General features: G+C 40.8%; 1 non-coding gene across 1 annotated transcript; it reads right to left on the reverse strand.

The window, feature by feature from the left end:
* Positions 1-6,943: 6,943 nt before the first annotated feature.
* On the reverse strand, positions 6,944-7,080 carry LOC119924121. The gene has a single exon (XR_005449042.1). It is a non-coding gene; the product is annotated as a small nucleolar RNA SNORA7 (small nucleolar RNA).
* Between the last annotated feature and the right edge of the window lie 5,877 nt (positions 7,081-12,957).

Consider the following 12,957-nt stretch of genomic DNA (forward strand, 5'->3'; position numbering starts at 1 on the left):
AAACGCATAAATAACACTGTTATTACTATTATATTCTTTATTATTAAAGGCATACTTTGGAGCAGGTTAGCTAAAGATTTCCTGTCAATTCAGGAATGTGCCTCATTGACTAGACTGAAGAATATGTTATTCAGCCCAATGAATTGAGAGACTTCACATAGTGTCAGTGCTTTTGCACTGCATCAAGGAGTGGAACAAAGTGACCTTGAGATTACTTTGAATACTGTGATTCATATGATTTGCCCAGTAATTTTCGGGAATACACCTTCTGATAGCCCTAGTTATTGTTTTTACTAATCAGCTCTCAGGTTCCAAGTGCTCCCAAAAAGAGATAAAATGCCTGTCTCTATGTGAAATAAAAACAAGCATTTCAGCGGACAATATTCAGGTCTCCTTGTATCCAAGAACAAATAGTTCAGAATGGCATCAGGGACTATTTAAAGGTCAGTGTTATAGTATCACACAACGTTAGACCCAGGAAGGTAAACATAATGTTCTCTCAGTTAATAAGCCAGAACATTTTAAACATGTGACATGAACCAATTAGATCAGCCTGTAGTGCATTATCATTAAAAATGGTAATGATCTTCATTGCCAAGTGGATTAGTAAATTGCTCTTGACCTGCTTTTACCATCTATGCAAGCTTCAAGCCAGACTGCCACTATTTTTCTAAGGATTATATTCAATATGTTTGCCCCAGTGTAACAAACCTAAACCCTGGGCAAATGAAATTAGTCCAGGATGAAGAACAAGGCCACGTCTCAGTATGGAGGGCCATCCCAGAGTGGCACTCAATGATTCAGAATCAGGGGCTCACAGTACACTGCTCATTTTTTTAAAGGTCCTCCCAATAGAAACCAAATCACCTCAACCACAAGAAAGGATCCAGATAGATTACCTCTAAAGTATTTTGGGGGTAATCATACCAGATTCATCCTCGAGGGTTAGGCCGACAACGCTGACATTTAGCAGATGATGTTTTAATTTGACCTTTATGATCTTCTTTTGCTAGAGGAAAATTTTTGCACTGCCTAGTACCAAAGTGACTAGTTTTGCTTGAGCAGCTAATTACATCTTCAGTGGGCTATTTGCAAGCACATTTACTGGTAAATGAATAATGTCCTAATATGGTAACATTTGCAGTAGCAAAATTGAACCTGAAACTATTAGGTAAAACTGTTTGCTATGTTTAAAACTTACCTTGAAATTGGGGGATGGTTTTTTTTTTTTTCTAAATGTGACAACTTTTACATAGCAGCATCATCTGATAGGAAAAGGAACAAGTTCAATGATCAAGAGATCAGTTTGACATTATGTATATATATATATATATATATATACACACACAATATATGCATATATATATATATAAATGTATAAATATATAGGTATATATCTGTTTGGAGTTCATGCTAGAGATTTATGAGTAAATGATTAATAAATGGCTAGGTGGTTTTCCTTGAAATGTACCTGTAATATAGAATGCCTGAACAAACTGAACAAGTTCAATTTCCTCCTAGGCTGAAGAATGTGTAAATTCAGCTCTGTCGGTTTGCATGGGGCAGAGGTGGTATAAACATCCATTCCATTCATCATCCCCTCATTCCAGTTTATAATATTCATATAATATTTTTGCCCTATCCCCACCCCTCCCCCAGTCCTATTTACCTGAATTTACTCACCCTTCAAGATATCAAAAAAATACACTTCTTCTATTAGAGGCATGCTTTTAACACAATAAATGCACACTCCGGCATTATTCACCATGCAAATGGGCAATTAAATCCTCTGTCATTAGTTTACTTAGAGAAAATTGACATTTTATGTGTGCAGAACAAGCGGAGAAAATTTCTGAAGCATCTATTAAGAAGGTACTACCATGATTTTTCGCCTGGATATTTGTAAATGTATATTAATAAATGTAAATGCAGCCGTTGGAAAAAGGCTAAACAAGGATCATTCTTCTCACTAAGGCATTTTTCATCACTGTAGAAGTCACAAGGAGATCTTTCCCAGGTGTGCAGGAAATTGGAAAAAAAAAATAAAACATGTTTCAGGACCCTGGAGCATACCATTAGTTTAGTCGAAGGGGAAATTCCCATATGGAACTGTCACCTTGGACTACACAGCTGCTTATTTTACAAGATTTCTTGGTTTGGTTGCGGGGATTTGCAATTGTAAAATTGTTGCAAGATGTTCAGGCACATTTTCTCCCATGGAAAACAAATAGCTTAAAGTGTGTTAGAAGTAGTACACATCAAGTCAGACCATACTAGGCTGCGGATTATTTGATTCTCAAGGACCTTATAAATACTTGTGTTCATGCTGAAATCCCAGAATAATTGTGCTCTCAAAGGACAAAAGTCACAAGTCAACTGTTAAGTAGTCTGTTGCACTCTAGAGAATAGCAGGACTTTCTAAACCTGGTTGCATTGTTCAACCGTTAACATATAAACTCCTCAAGGGCAGGGATTAATTCACTTAATTTTGTCTATTTCCTAAATGCCTAGTGCAATGCTCAGATGCTGAGTACATATTGGCAATGATGGTGATTTTCTGAATCACTTGGACCCAGATGAGGATGGAATATTTCTAATCATCTGAACACCCTCCGACTGTTGCAATCCCCCTTTCTTTGTCCAGCTTTGTGACATTAGAGATTCAGTGTCTAGATAGAAAATTCTGTGACAGCAATCAGCTCTTTATTACAGCTGCAGATGCTTATTTATCTAGAAGGCTCATTAGGGTAATCACTGGAGTCAATGCACCTTATGCTAAGCACATAGCAGCAAGGGGCTTAGGAGAAATAGTGGCACCTAATGGAAAGAACATGGGCCTCTAAATTAGAGGACCTGAGTTCTAATTTTGGCTCTGCAACTTGTCTATTGTGTGACCTTGGAAAAATCACTTATCTTTCTGTACCTCAATTTCCTCATCTGTAAAATGAGGATAGAACACCTGTCCTCTCTATTACTTAGACAGTCAGTCCCTTGAGGGGACAGAGACTATGTCCAGTTTGTTTATTTTGTATCATCTACTCCAGCATTTAATGCAGTCGGGCACACAGTCAGTCAATAGACTTCACTGAGTGCTTACTGTGTGCTGAACACTGTAATAAGCACTTAGCAAAGTACAATATAATGGAGTTGATATACACAATCTCTGCCCACAAGGAGCTTGCAGTCTACATGGGGGAGACAGGCATTAAAATAAGTTACAGATAGTAGAGTATAAGGATAAGCACATACGTGTTGTGGGGCTGGGGTGAGTATCAAAATTGCTAAAGGTATACACAACCAAGTGGATAGTCAATGCAAAGGGGAAAGCAGAGAGGGGAAATAAGGGTTTAATAATAACAATAATGGCATTTATTAAGTGCTTACTATGTGCAAAGCACTGTTCTAAGTGCTGGGGAGGTCACAAGGTGATCAGGTTGTCCCACGGGGCGTTCACAGTCTTAATCCCCATTTTACAGATGAGGTACTGAGGCACAGAGAAGTTAAGTGACTTGCCCAAAGTCACACAGCTGACAATTGGTGGAGCCGGGATAAGATCGAGGTATAGAGAGTTGGTTGGCTTAGTGGAGAGAAGTGGGCAAATTGGGCTATAACAGGAGACTAGCAAGGTGAAGTAGGAAGGGACGAGCTGATTGAGTCCCTTAAAACAGATTGTATGGAGTTCTATTTCTGTTTCATGTGGAGGTGGATGGGCAGCCATTGGAGGTTTTTGAGGACTGGGGAGATGGGAACTGAACAATCTTTCAGAAAAATGATCTGGATGGCAGAGTGAAGTATCAACTGGAGTGGGGAGATACAGGAGGCAGTAAGGAGGCTGATGCAGTAGTGAATGTGGGGAAAAAAAGTGCCTGGATCAGACAAGTAGCAGTTTGGATGGAGAAATGACAGATTCTAGAGATGTTGGGAAGGTGGAATGGACAAGATTTCATGACACCGAGTCTGTGGCTTGAATGAGAGAGATGAGTCAAGTATAATGCCTAGATGAGACAGGGAGGGTAGTGTTGTCTGTGGTGATAGGAAAGACAGGGGGAAGACATGGTTTGGGTGGGAGATGAGGAGTTTAGTAAGTGCTTAACAAATACCACAGTTATTAGTGCTATTAGACTGTCTCAGGTCCCATTAACCAGAAGAATGCTTATTTCTCTTGATTTCAGGATGTTTCTTGGGGAAGAATTCTGAATCTCCAGATCTTGTACATTCCCTTCCCAGTTTTGGGTTTTTTTTATGGTATTTAAGTCCTTCCTTTGTGCCAGGCACTGTACTTAGCTCTGGGGTAGATACAAGCTAATCAGCTTGGACATAGTCCACATCACACAGGAAGCTCGCAGTCTAATCCCCATTTTACAGGTGGGTAAATAAGACGGAGAAATGAAGTGACATGCCCAAGGTCACCCAGCAGGCATATGGAGGAGCTCGGATTAGAACCCAGGTCCCCCTGACTCCCAAGCCTGTGCTCTGTCCACTATGCCAAGCTGCTTCTTGGCGTGAAATCTGGCACAGTGTCCAAGTCTCACAACTACACATTCATTCATTCAATCATAATTATTGAGCGCTTACTGTGTGCCGAGCACTGTACTTAGCACTTGGGAAGTACAAGTTGGCAACATATAGAGACGGTCCCTACCCAACAGTGGGCTCACAGTCTAGAAGGGGGAGATGGAGAATAAATAGAGTAATAAATACGTACAAACATATATATGTATATATATATATATATATATATATATATATATATATACAGGTGCTGTGGGGAAGGGAAGGAGGTAAGGCAGGGGGATGGAGAGGGGGAGGAGGGGGAGAGGAAGGAGGGGGCTCAGTCTGGGAAGGCCTCCTGGAGGATATGAGCTCTCTGTAGGGCCTTGAAGGGAGGAAGAGAGCTAGCTTGGCGAATGTGGGAATGGAGGGCATTCCAGGCCAGGGGGATGACGTGGGCCGGGGGTCAATGGTGGGACAGGCGAGAACGAGGCACGGTGAGGAGATTAGCGGCAGAGGAGCGGAGGGTGTGGGCTGGGCTATAGAAGGAGAGAAGGGAGGTGAGGTAGGAGGGGGCGAGGTGATGGACAGCCTTGAAGCCGAGGGTGAGGAGTTTCTGCCTGAAACAGTGAGTGAAAGAGCGAGAAGCCCAAGAGATGTAGGGAGCCAGAGCTCTGAAAATTAAATATAGAGGAAATGTGTTCAGTTATGGGACAAGGAAGCTAAAAACCAGACTGTATACAACTGGATATTGGTCATCTCAGGGCTTGCTGTTGGAGCATATGCACATGGCTTTGTTGTATCATGGGTTGTGAGTGGAAATTGTATTTTAAATTAGAAAGATGTGATAATTAGTAAAATTTTATAGCCCTTTTAATCCTCAGTAACCCCAAAGTTGACTCTATAGAACTTTTAAGTAGGGGATAATTAAACACAAAAGTATTTACTTTTCCATTTCCCTCAGGACATCTCAGTATATTTTCTTGCAGTCACATCTTTCTTGGTGGCTTAAAATGGTAGAATGTGTAAGTGCTAGATGAGTATCTTCTATCAAATTTTCCTGTTCTATTTTTACCCTCTTCAAGCTTCCAAAATTCTATATAATCACTTACCATCAAATATTTATTATCAATGTTATGTTAAGGGAGAGAATAAGTACTATACAAACTGTAATATTTTATTTATGAAGTGAACAAAAAGCATGTGGATTTTTATTTTTTTGAGTAATTGCTGAGGTTAATAGGCTTTGTCTGAAATTGAGCTGTGGCTGTTGCCCTAATAACCAATGTATTTCAAATATAACAGAATAAACCTAGTCCAAACCACATACGACAGTATATAGGATGACTTGATTGAGCTATAAAGGACAATTTCTACTTTGGAAAGAGCTTTTGATATCTTGCTCACCATCAAATTGGAAGCATAAAAATATTCAGGGGCCTTCATAGCCAGGACTCCAGTGAAATCAGAGAAAGCATAATGAGAATTACGCTGCAGAGTTGTAATGAGGAATTTATTATGAGTGTCTCTCCTCTCCACCCTTTCTGGTTAGATTTTCTTGGGAAGTTATGTTTTGGAGGAAATGTTGAAGATGGGGCAACAACAGAAGGTAAGCATTTTAGTGTGGAGTAGTGAATAAAGCCCAGGCCTGTGAGCCAGAAGGACCTGAATTCTAATCCCAGCTCTGCCACTTGTCTGCTGTGTAGCTGTGGGCAAGTCACTTCCCTTCTCTGTGTTTTGTTGCCACATCTGTAGTCTGCAAACTGGGGATTGAGACTGTGAATCCCATGTGGGACAGGGACTGTGTCCAAACTGAGAACCTTGTATCTACCCCAGTGCTTAGAACAGTGCTTGGCACATAGTAAGTGCTTAAATGCCATCATTATTATTATTATTTTTATTAGCCCCAAGTGATTTTTCCCCTCTAGGAGGATCACATGAGTAAGTTAAAGCTAGGAACAGGGAACAGTCTTTGTCAGCCACCTGAGATATATTTTCTGTAAAATAAATGGTGGCATTTCATTGTCACAACAACAAGAAATTTGGGGGTGGACATTTCTCCACAATAAGGCAGTTGGGCTCTAAGCAGCAGGGCCTCTTGGAAAGAGGATGGGATTGGGAGTCAAGAGACCTGGGTTCTAGGCATGGTTCATCCCACTTGCCTGTGTGGGGTCAAAACAGGATGCCTGCAGGGAGGCTTAGAGGGGAGGGAAGGTCTAGATAAATGTCTTGTCTTATGATATTGAGTCCTTTCCGATCGATAGCGATTCCATGGACACATCTCTCCCAGGGAGCCCTACCTCCATATGCAATCTTTCTGGTAGTGTACCCATAGAGTTTTCTTGGTAAAAATATGAAAGTGGTTTACCATTGCCTTCTTCCGCACAGTAAGCTTGAGTCTCCGCCCTCAACTCTCTCCCGTGCCCCTGTTGCCCAGCATAGGTGAGTTTTAACTTGTAGGAGATTACCTTCCACTCACTAGCCACTGCCCAACCTAGGAATGGAATGGGTATGCCTCTGCTTGACTCTCCCTCCCATAGCCAAGACTGGTAGAGTACTGAAAACTCTCCAGGTGAGGCCTGAGAGGGGTCTAGATAAATGTAGATGAAGTCAAATGGGGTACTTGTGAACCTAATGGCTCTTTACCAACTACTTTAAAGCTATCAGAAAATATAAATAGTAGAAGAATGTTGATTCTGCCGCATTTTGAATTCTGGCTCATAGTTCTAGGAACTGTGTAAGTACTTTTTCATCCTCATTTCTCTCAAAAGTGATCACAAAAGTGGATACTGTTTCGGCACTCGAAAGTATTTGCCCATATACATAGACTTTAATTAGCTGCTAAAGTAAACTCGAAAGTTTGTTTCAAAATGTTTCATCATCAGCATCATTTCCCATTAATTGAAAATCCATTAAATGCTCATTTTTTAGAACCAGACATCCAGCAACAGAGCTTTAACTTTGTGGGATGATGGGTACAGTCATTCTTGGACCTGAAACTTTGGATTGAAGCCTTTAGTAGCAGTAGTAGCATTTGTTGAGCACCCAGTAGCTTTGATGCTCTGTACTAAGTGCAGTGCTGCCTACTGAAAAGCAGCCTGGCTTGAGCATGAGCCTGAGAGTCAGAGGACCTGGGTCCTAATCCTGTCTCTACCACTTGTCTTGTTGGGTGATTTTGGGCAAGTCACTTAACTTTTCTGTGCCTCAGTTCCCTGGTCTACAAAATGGGAATTAAATACTTGTTCTCCCTCTTAGGTTGTAAGCTCCAAGTAGGACCTGATTATCATGTATCTATGCTAGTGGTTAGCACTTAACAAATACCACAATCACTATTAAGTGCTTAGAAAATACAAAATAAAAATTGCAGGCTCCTGCCCACAAGAATCTTACCCTCCAACAGAGGAGACTGCTTCAGGAAAACCTTGTTCCGTATGGCCTGGGAACCCTGCTCCCACTCCAGCCTTTCTGAAGCATCCCACCTCCCCTTACACCCCATGGTAGCCCAAGAACAAAGGTCACCCTATTTGGACAAGGATGCACTTTACTGCTGTGAATTCCCACCTAGAAAAATGAGAAGAGTCATTGCGGTTTGCCTGTTTACTATTATACTGTATTCTCCCAAGTACCTAATACAACGCTTCGTGCAGAATAAGCGTTCAGTAAATATGATTGAATGAATTAATGAATTAATTAAATGATTACATTATTTATACATGCCTAACCCCGGATCTGTCCTTTTCATTACCATTTGGCTTGTCATGGCTTTTTCTGAAAAGTTCCCTTTTCTTTCCAGAGAAGCAGCATGTGGAAAGACAGGTAACTTCAAGGGTGGTTGTCCTGTCTCCTCGCCATCACTGACCCTTTTCCTGGCCAGCTTAAACTAAAGGCTTGCAGTGCACCCTTACATCCATGCCTCCCGATTCATAGACTTCTCTTCTTCTGGTAGTCTACATTTTTTTCCACTGCAGCTGACCTTTCACCTGTTTTGCAACCCTGGCTTTTCACACTTAGACCTGAACTTCTGCCTCCCCTCTCATTTACAATTCTGGCTTTTCATCTTACATTCTTCTTTGTAAATCTGTCCTTCCATCTTGCATCCTTAAGTAAACCTGGTATTTTGCCTTACACTCCATAGGCCTATTTGGATCTCTCAGGACCGGTGTTTAGTGTCATTCATTCAGTCACTCAGTCGTATTTATTGAGCACTTACTGTGGGTAAAACACTGTAGTAAGCACTTGGAGAGAACAATATAGCAATAAACAGACATATTCCCTGCCCATGATGAGCTTACAGTCTAGGTCCCCAGCCCCCTTCCATTCCTCAGGGTGAGCAAGGGAATGGGGTGGGAGAGTCAAGAGTGAGGTACAGTTAGAAAGTTATCTTAGTTTAGTGGGGTGGGCGGGGGTCCCGCAGATGGTTCCCCTGTAGTCTTAAGAGGATTCCATTGTGGAGACAGAAGATTTCTTTTCCTTTAGTTTCACTTGCATAGCTTTTTGGTCACAGTGGGAAGTTAGCACTCTGCTATCTCCACCCTTTCTATTAAGTGGGGAACTGTTCAGAAACTGGAGTCACTCCATTCTGCCCCAAGTCCATCAGGCTTGTATCCTCTAACCAAATGGCTGTGTGTTTCCACCCCTTCTTGGCACATCCCCTAGGCCCACCACCCATATTGGCACAATGATATCTTCTGCTCCTTTAGGCAGTAAGAGGTTTTGGCCATCCATGTCCTTTATGCCAAACAGTATGTCCTTCCCAGATGGAGAAGTAGGCCAGAGTAGCCTACGCTGCTGGGTTAGGTTCATTTAAAGAATGAAGAAGGGAATTGAGTAACAGTGATTGCATTTATGTGCCTACGGGGTGTAAAACACTGCACTAAGTGCTGAGAAAAAAGTATCTGGATGAGATATAGACAGTGGTGCCCTGCCCCCAAGGGCGTCACAGCCTAAGAGTAGGGTAAGGACATAGCTGCTGATAGTCAAAGAGGAAAAATGAAAACATAATAATAATAATAAAATAATAATGGTGGTGTGTGTTAAGTGCTTAAGTTAAGTATTAAACACTGAACTGAGCTCTGGGGTAGAGACAAAATTATCAGGTCCCACAAGAGGCTCATGTTCTAAGTAGGAGGAAGCAGATGAAACAAAAAAAATGGAAAAACAATGTGAAAGATAAGGACTATGATAAGGTAGAAAGTTGGAGCAAAGGCAGACGTAATAGCTGGTGAGTATTTAAAAGATCTGCAAATAATTACAAAGTGATTTCCAAATTTTGGGCCCACTTTCAGTAGTAATCGAGATAGTAAACACAGCCAAGAGAAACCACATATAAGTAGGATGCCTTCCAACACTGAGTAAGAGAACTTACTCAAAAAACAAGAGAACTTGTCCATCTAGGAGGACATAACCTTTACTCTAATTTTAAGACAGTCACCAGTGCCATTAAAATGAGAAAAATGTCATAGCACCCAGGACGGTGGTTACCTTCTGAGATATACAAGCAGGCAGATTATGCACTGTTCCTCTACTTTTCTGCTGTCACCTTGGGCAAGTCACTTCACTTCTCTGTGCCTCAGTTACCTCATCTGTAAAATGGGGATTAAGACTGTGAGCCCTATGTGGGACAGGGACTGTGTCCAACCCAATTACCTTGTAGCTACCCCAGTGATTAATACAGCACCCAGCACATAGTAAGTACTTAGCAAATACCATTATTATTATTAGGATTCTCCATAGCACCCAGAGCACCAAGAAAACGTCCCAGGATTTCAAAGATTTTGCCCCTGTTTTTTACCATCTTTCCAAAGAAAGGCAAAGAAGCTGACTGAGAAACATATGAGATAATCTCACTAATCTTCACTGCTGGCAAGGTCCTGGGATAGAGTCTTCCTAGACTTGTACTGTGGCTTCAGATCACTGGAGGATGAAAGTGTGCGGAGAATGCGGGAGCAATATTAAAGCTCCAAACAGAATTTGTAGTCTTTACAAAATTATTTGACTCCATCATAATTCCTAGACTTGGATGCATTCATAAGAGATTTGGCTGTCCTGAAAAGTTCATTAACAACCCGCGGTTACTGCAATGGTTGAGAAATAGGTCCAGATTTATTCACCATTTTTTACTAAGCCTGTTAGAGAATGCAACAAGCAGCCTGAAGCAGCATGGCCCAAGTGGATAGAGCACAGGTGTGGGAATCAGACAGACCTGGGTCCTGATCCCGGCTCTGCCACTTCTCTGCTGCGTGACCTTGGGCAATTCACTTAATTTCCCTGTACCTCAGCTACCTCACCTGTAAAATGGGAATTAATACTGTGAGTCCCAGATGGGACATGGACTGTGTCCAACCTGATTAGCTTATATCTACCCGAGCACTTTCTATAATGTCTGGCATGTAGTAAGCTCTTAACAAATACCATAAAGAAAAGAAAAGAAAACAAAAAATCAAACAAGGAATACAGTGTGAGAATTTGATTCTGGTCTAGTGGAAAATGCATCTACCTGTCTACTTGTTTTGTTTTGTTGTCTGTCTCCCCCTTCTAGACTGTGATCCCGTTGTTGAGTAGGGACCATCTCTATATGTTGCCAATTTGTACTTCCCAAGTGCTTAGTACAGTGCTCTGCACACACTAAGTGCTCAATAAATACGATTGAATGAATGAATGCATAATGATAATAATAATGATTTTAGTATTTGTTAAGTGCTTACTATTGTGCCAAGCACTGTTCTAAGTGCTGGGAGAGATACAAGATAATCAGGTTATCCCACATGGGGCTCCCAGTCTTAATCCCCATTTTACAGATGAGAGAACTGAGGCACAGAGAAGTTAAGTGACTTGCCCAAAGTCACACAACTGATGAGAACCCATGACCTCTGATTCCTAAGCCCCTGCTCTTTCCACTGAGCCGTGCTGCTTCTCTATGAGAAGCACGAATGAATGAATGCATGAATCTAATTCAAGAGGATCAATAAATGTCTTTGTATCACTACTCATGCAAATGTTGCTGTGTGCTTATAACTAGTCTTCAGAAAATCACACATCGAAAAGACATTTCAAAACAGACTAGGGCTGTGAACTTTCAATTATCCTAAAGGACATATCTGGCAAGTCATACTCATGCAACCAGAAATCTCTATCAGGGGACAAAGAATAGAATGCTATCATTGAATTTTTCTACTTAAACTACTCTCCAATAACTCAAGGATCGGATCAGACACTCAAACCTGATGGAAGCCATTGATAACATAATCTTTAAACCCAAGGAACAGTGTATTCTCTATAGTCATTTTCCCTCTTTTTCTTTTCTAATTAGTTAATTTCAAAGTATAGTCCATTCTCCCTAGACCCCATGTCTAGGAGACATTCTTGGCAAACACTGCAGTAAGGAAAACTTACCTTATTTCTGTAGTATTCTCATGCCACATTCGATGGCTTATGCAGGTGCATATCATTTCTTACAGCAGCTCCCCATTATGTCATATCTAGGCAAATGCATGTTATAGGAAGAATGTTCTGTAATTCTTCTGTCTCAATTTATTGGAAATGCACTGTGAAAACAGGAGTTCCTGGAGAACTGAATTGAGCCAGTACGGTTTTGTTGCAGATAGAACCATGACCTTATATTCTACTTCAACCAATTTTAAAAGAATGACTCATGTATCAGCATTATTATTAAGGAAATTTTCCTTAACTCAAGTTTTTTCTTTGTTTTGAATCCTTAAAAGTTAAGGAAGTTAACCATTTTAATATTAATGAAATACTAAGACAGAAACTCAAGTAATCAATAGCCTTATGATGAAATAAAGAAATCAAGCCTTCTGAAGCTATACACATTAGGCCAGTTCCAAATAAAACATTTTATGTTCTTGTTATGGTTAATTGTTCTCTTTTTATGTCTTACACTCAAGTGAACATTAGACAATATGAGCCACTGGAAGCATCTATTAGAACCTCTACTTGGTGTTTCCAGGATTTGGGACTTTGTTTTACAAATTTTATATTGATTTTACTCAATATTATTTATGTTTAACTTCAGTTAATATGGTGAAGAAGCCACAAAAATAGAAATGAAGTAATGATTTCCTTAAACATCATCGGATAACTAGCTTGCTCTGCTTTCTCTACTTGGAAACATCTGTAGCCCGTCAGCTCCTTGGCAGTGCTCCTAAAGTCTTCTTACAGTTTGCATGCTGCCAGAGTGCACCCTTCCATCGTTACCAAATGGGAACTGAAATATTCAGATGTGCATGATATTCAAATATTTAATCCCCAAAAGGAGATCGGGAACAATGGCCTGGCTCCAAATTAGTATTTTCTTGAAGTTTTGCAGCAAGGAATATGGGCCCCCAGCCAAAGACAGAACGAATACATCTTTGAGGAACAGTAGATTTTCCACACTAGGCAAGTTTCCTATTTTCCGCTCAGGCCTGTTTTAAAATGCCCCATTGTTTTGTTGAATCTGAAGGATGC

Source organism: Tachyglossus aculeatus, chromosome 2 (assembly GCF_015852505.1).
Source record: "Tachyglossus aculeatus isolate mTacAcu1 chromosome 2, mTacAcu1.pri, whole genome shotgun sequence".
Classification (NCBI taxonomy): Eukaryota; Metazoa; Chordata; class Mammalia; order Monotremata; family Tachyglossidae; genus Tachyglossus; species Tachyglossus aculeatus.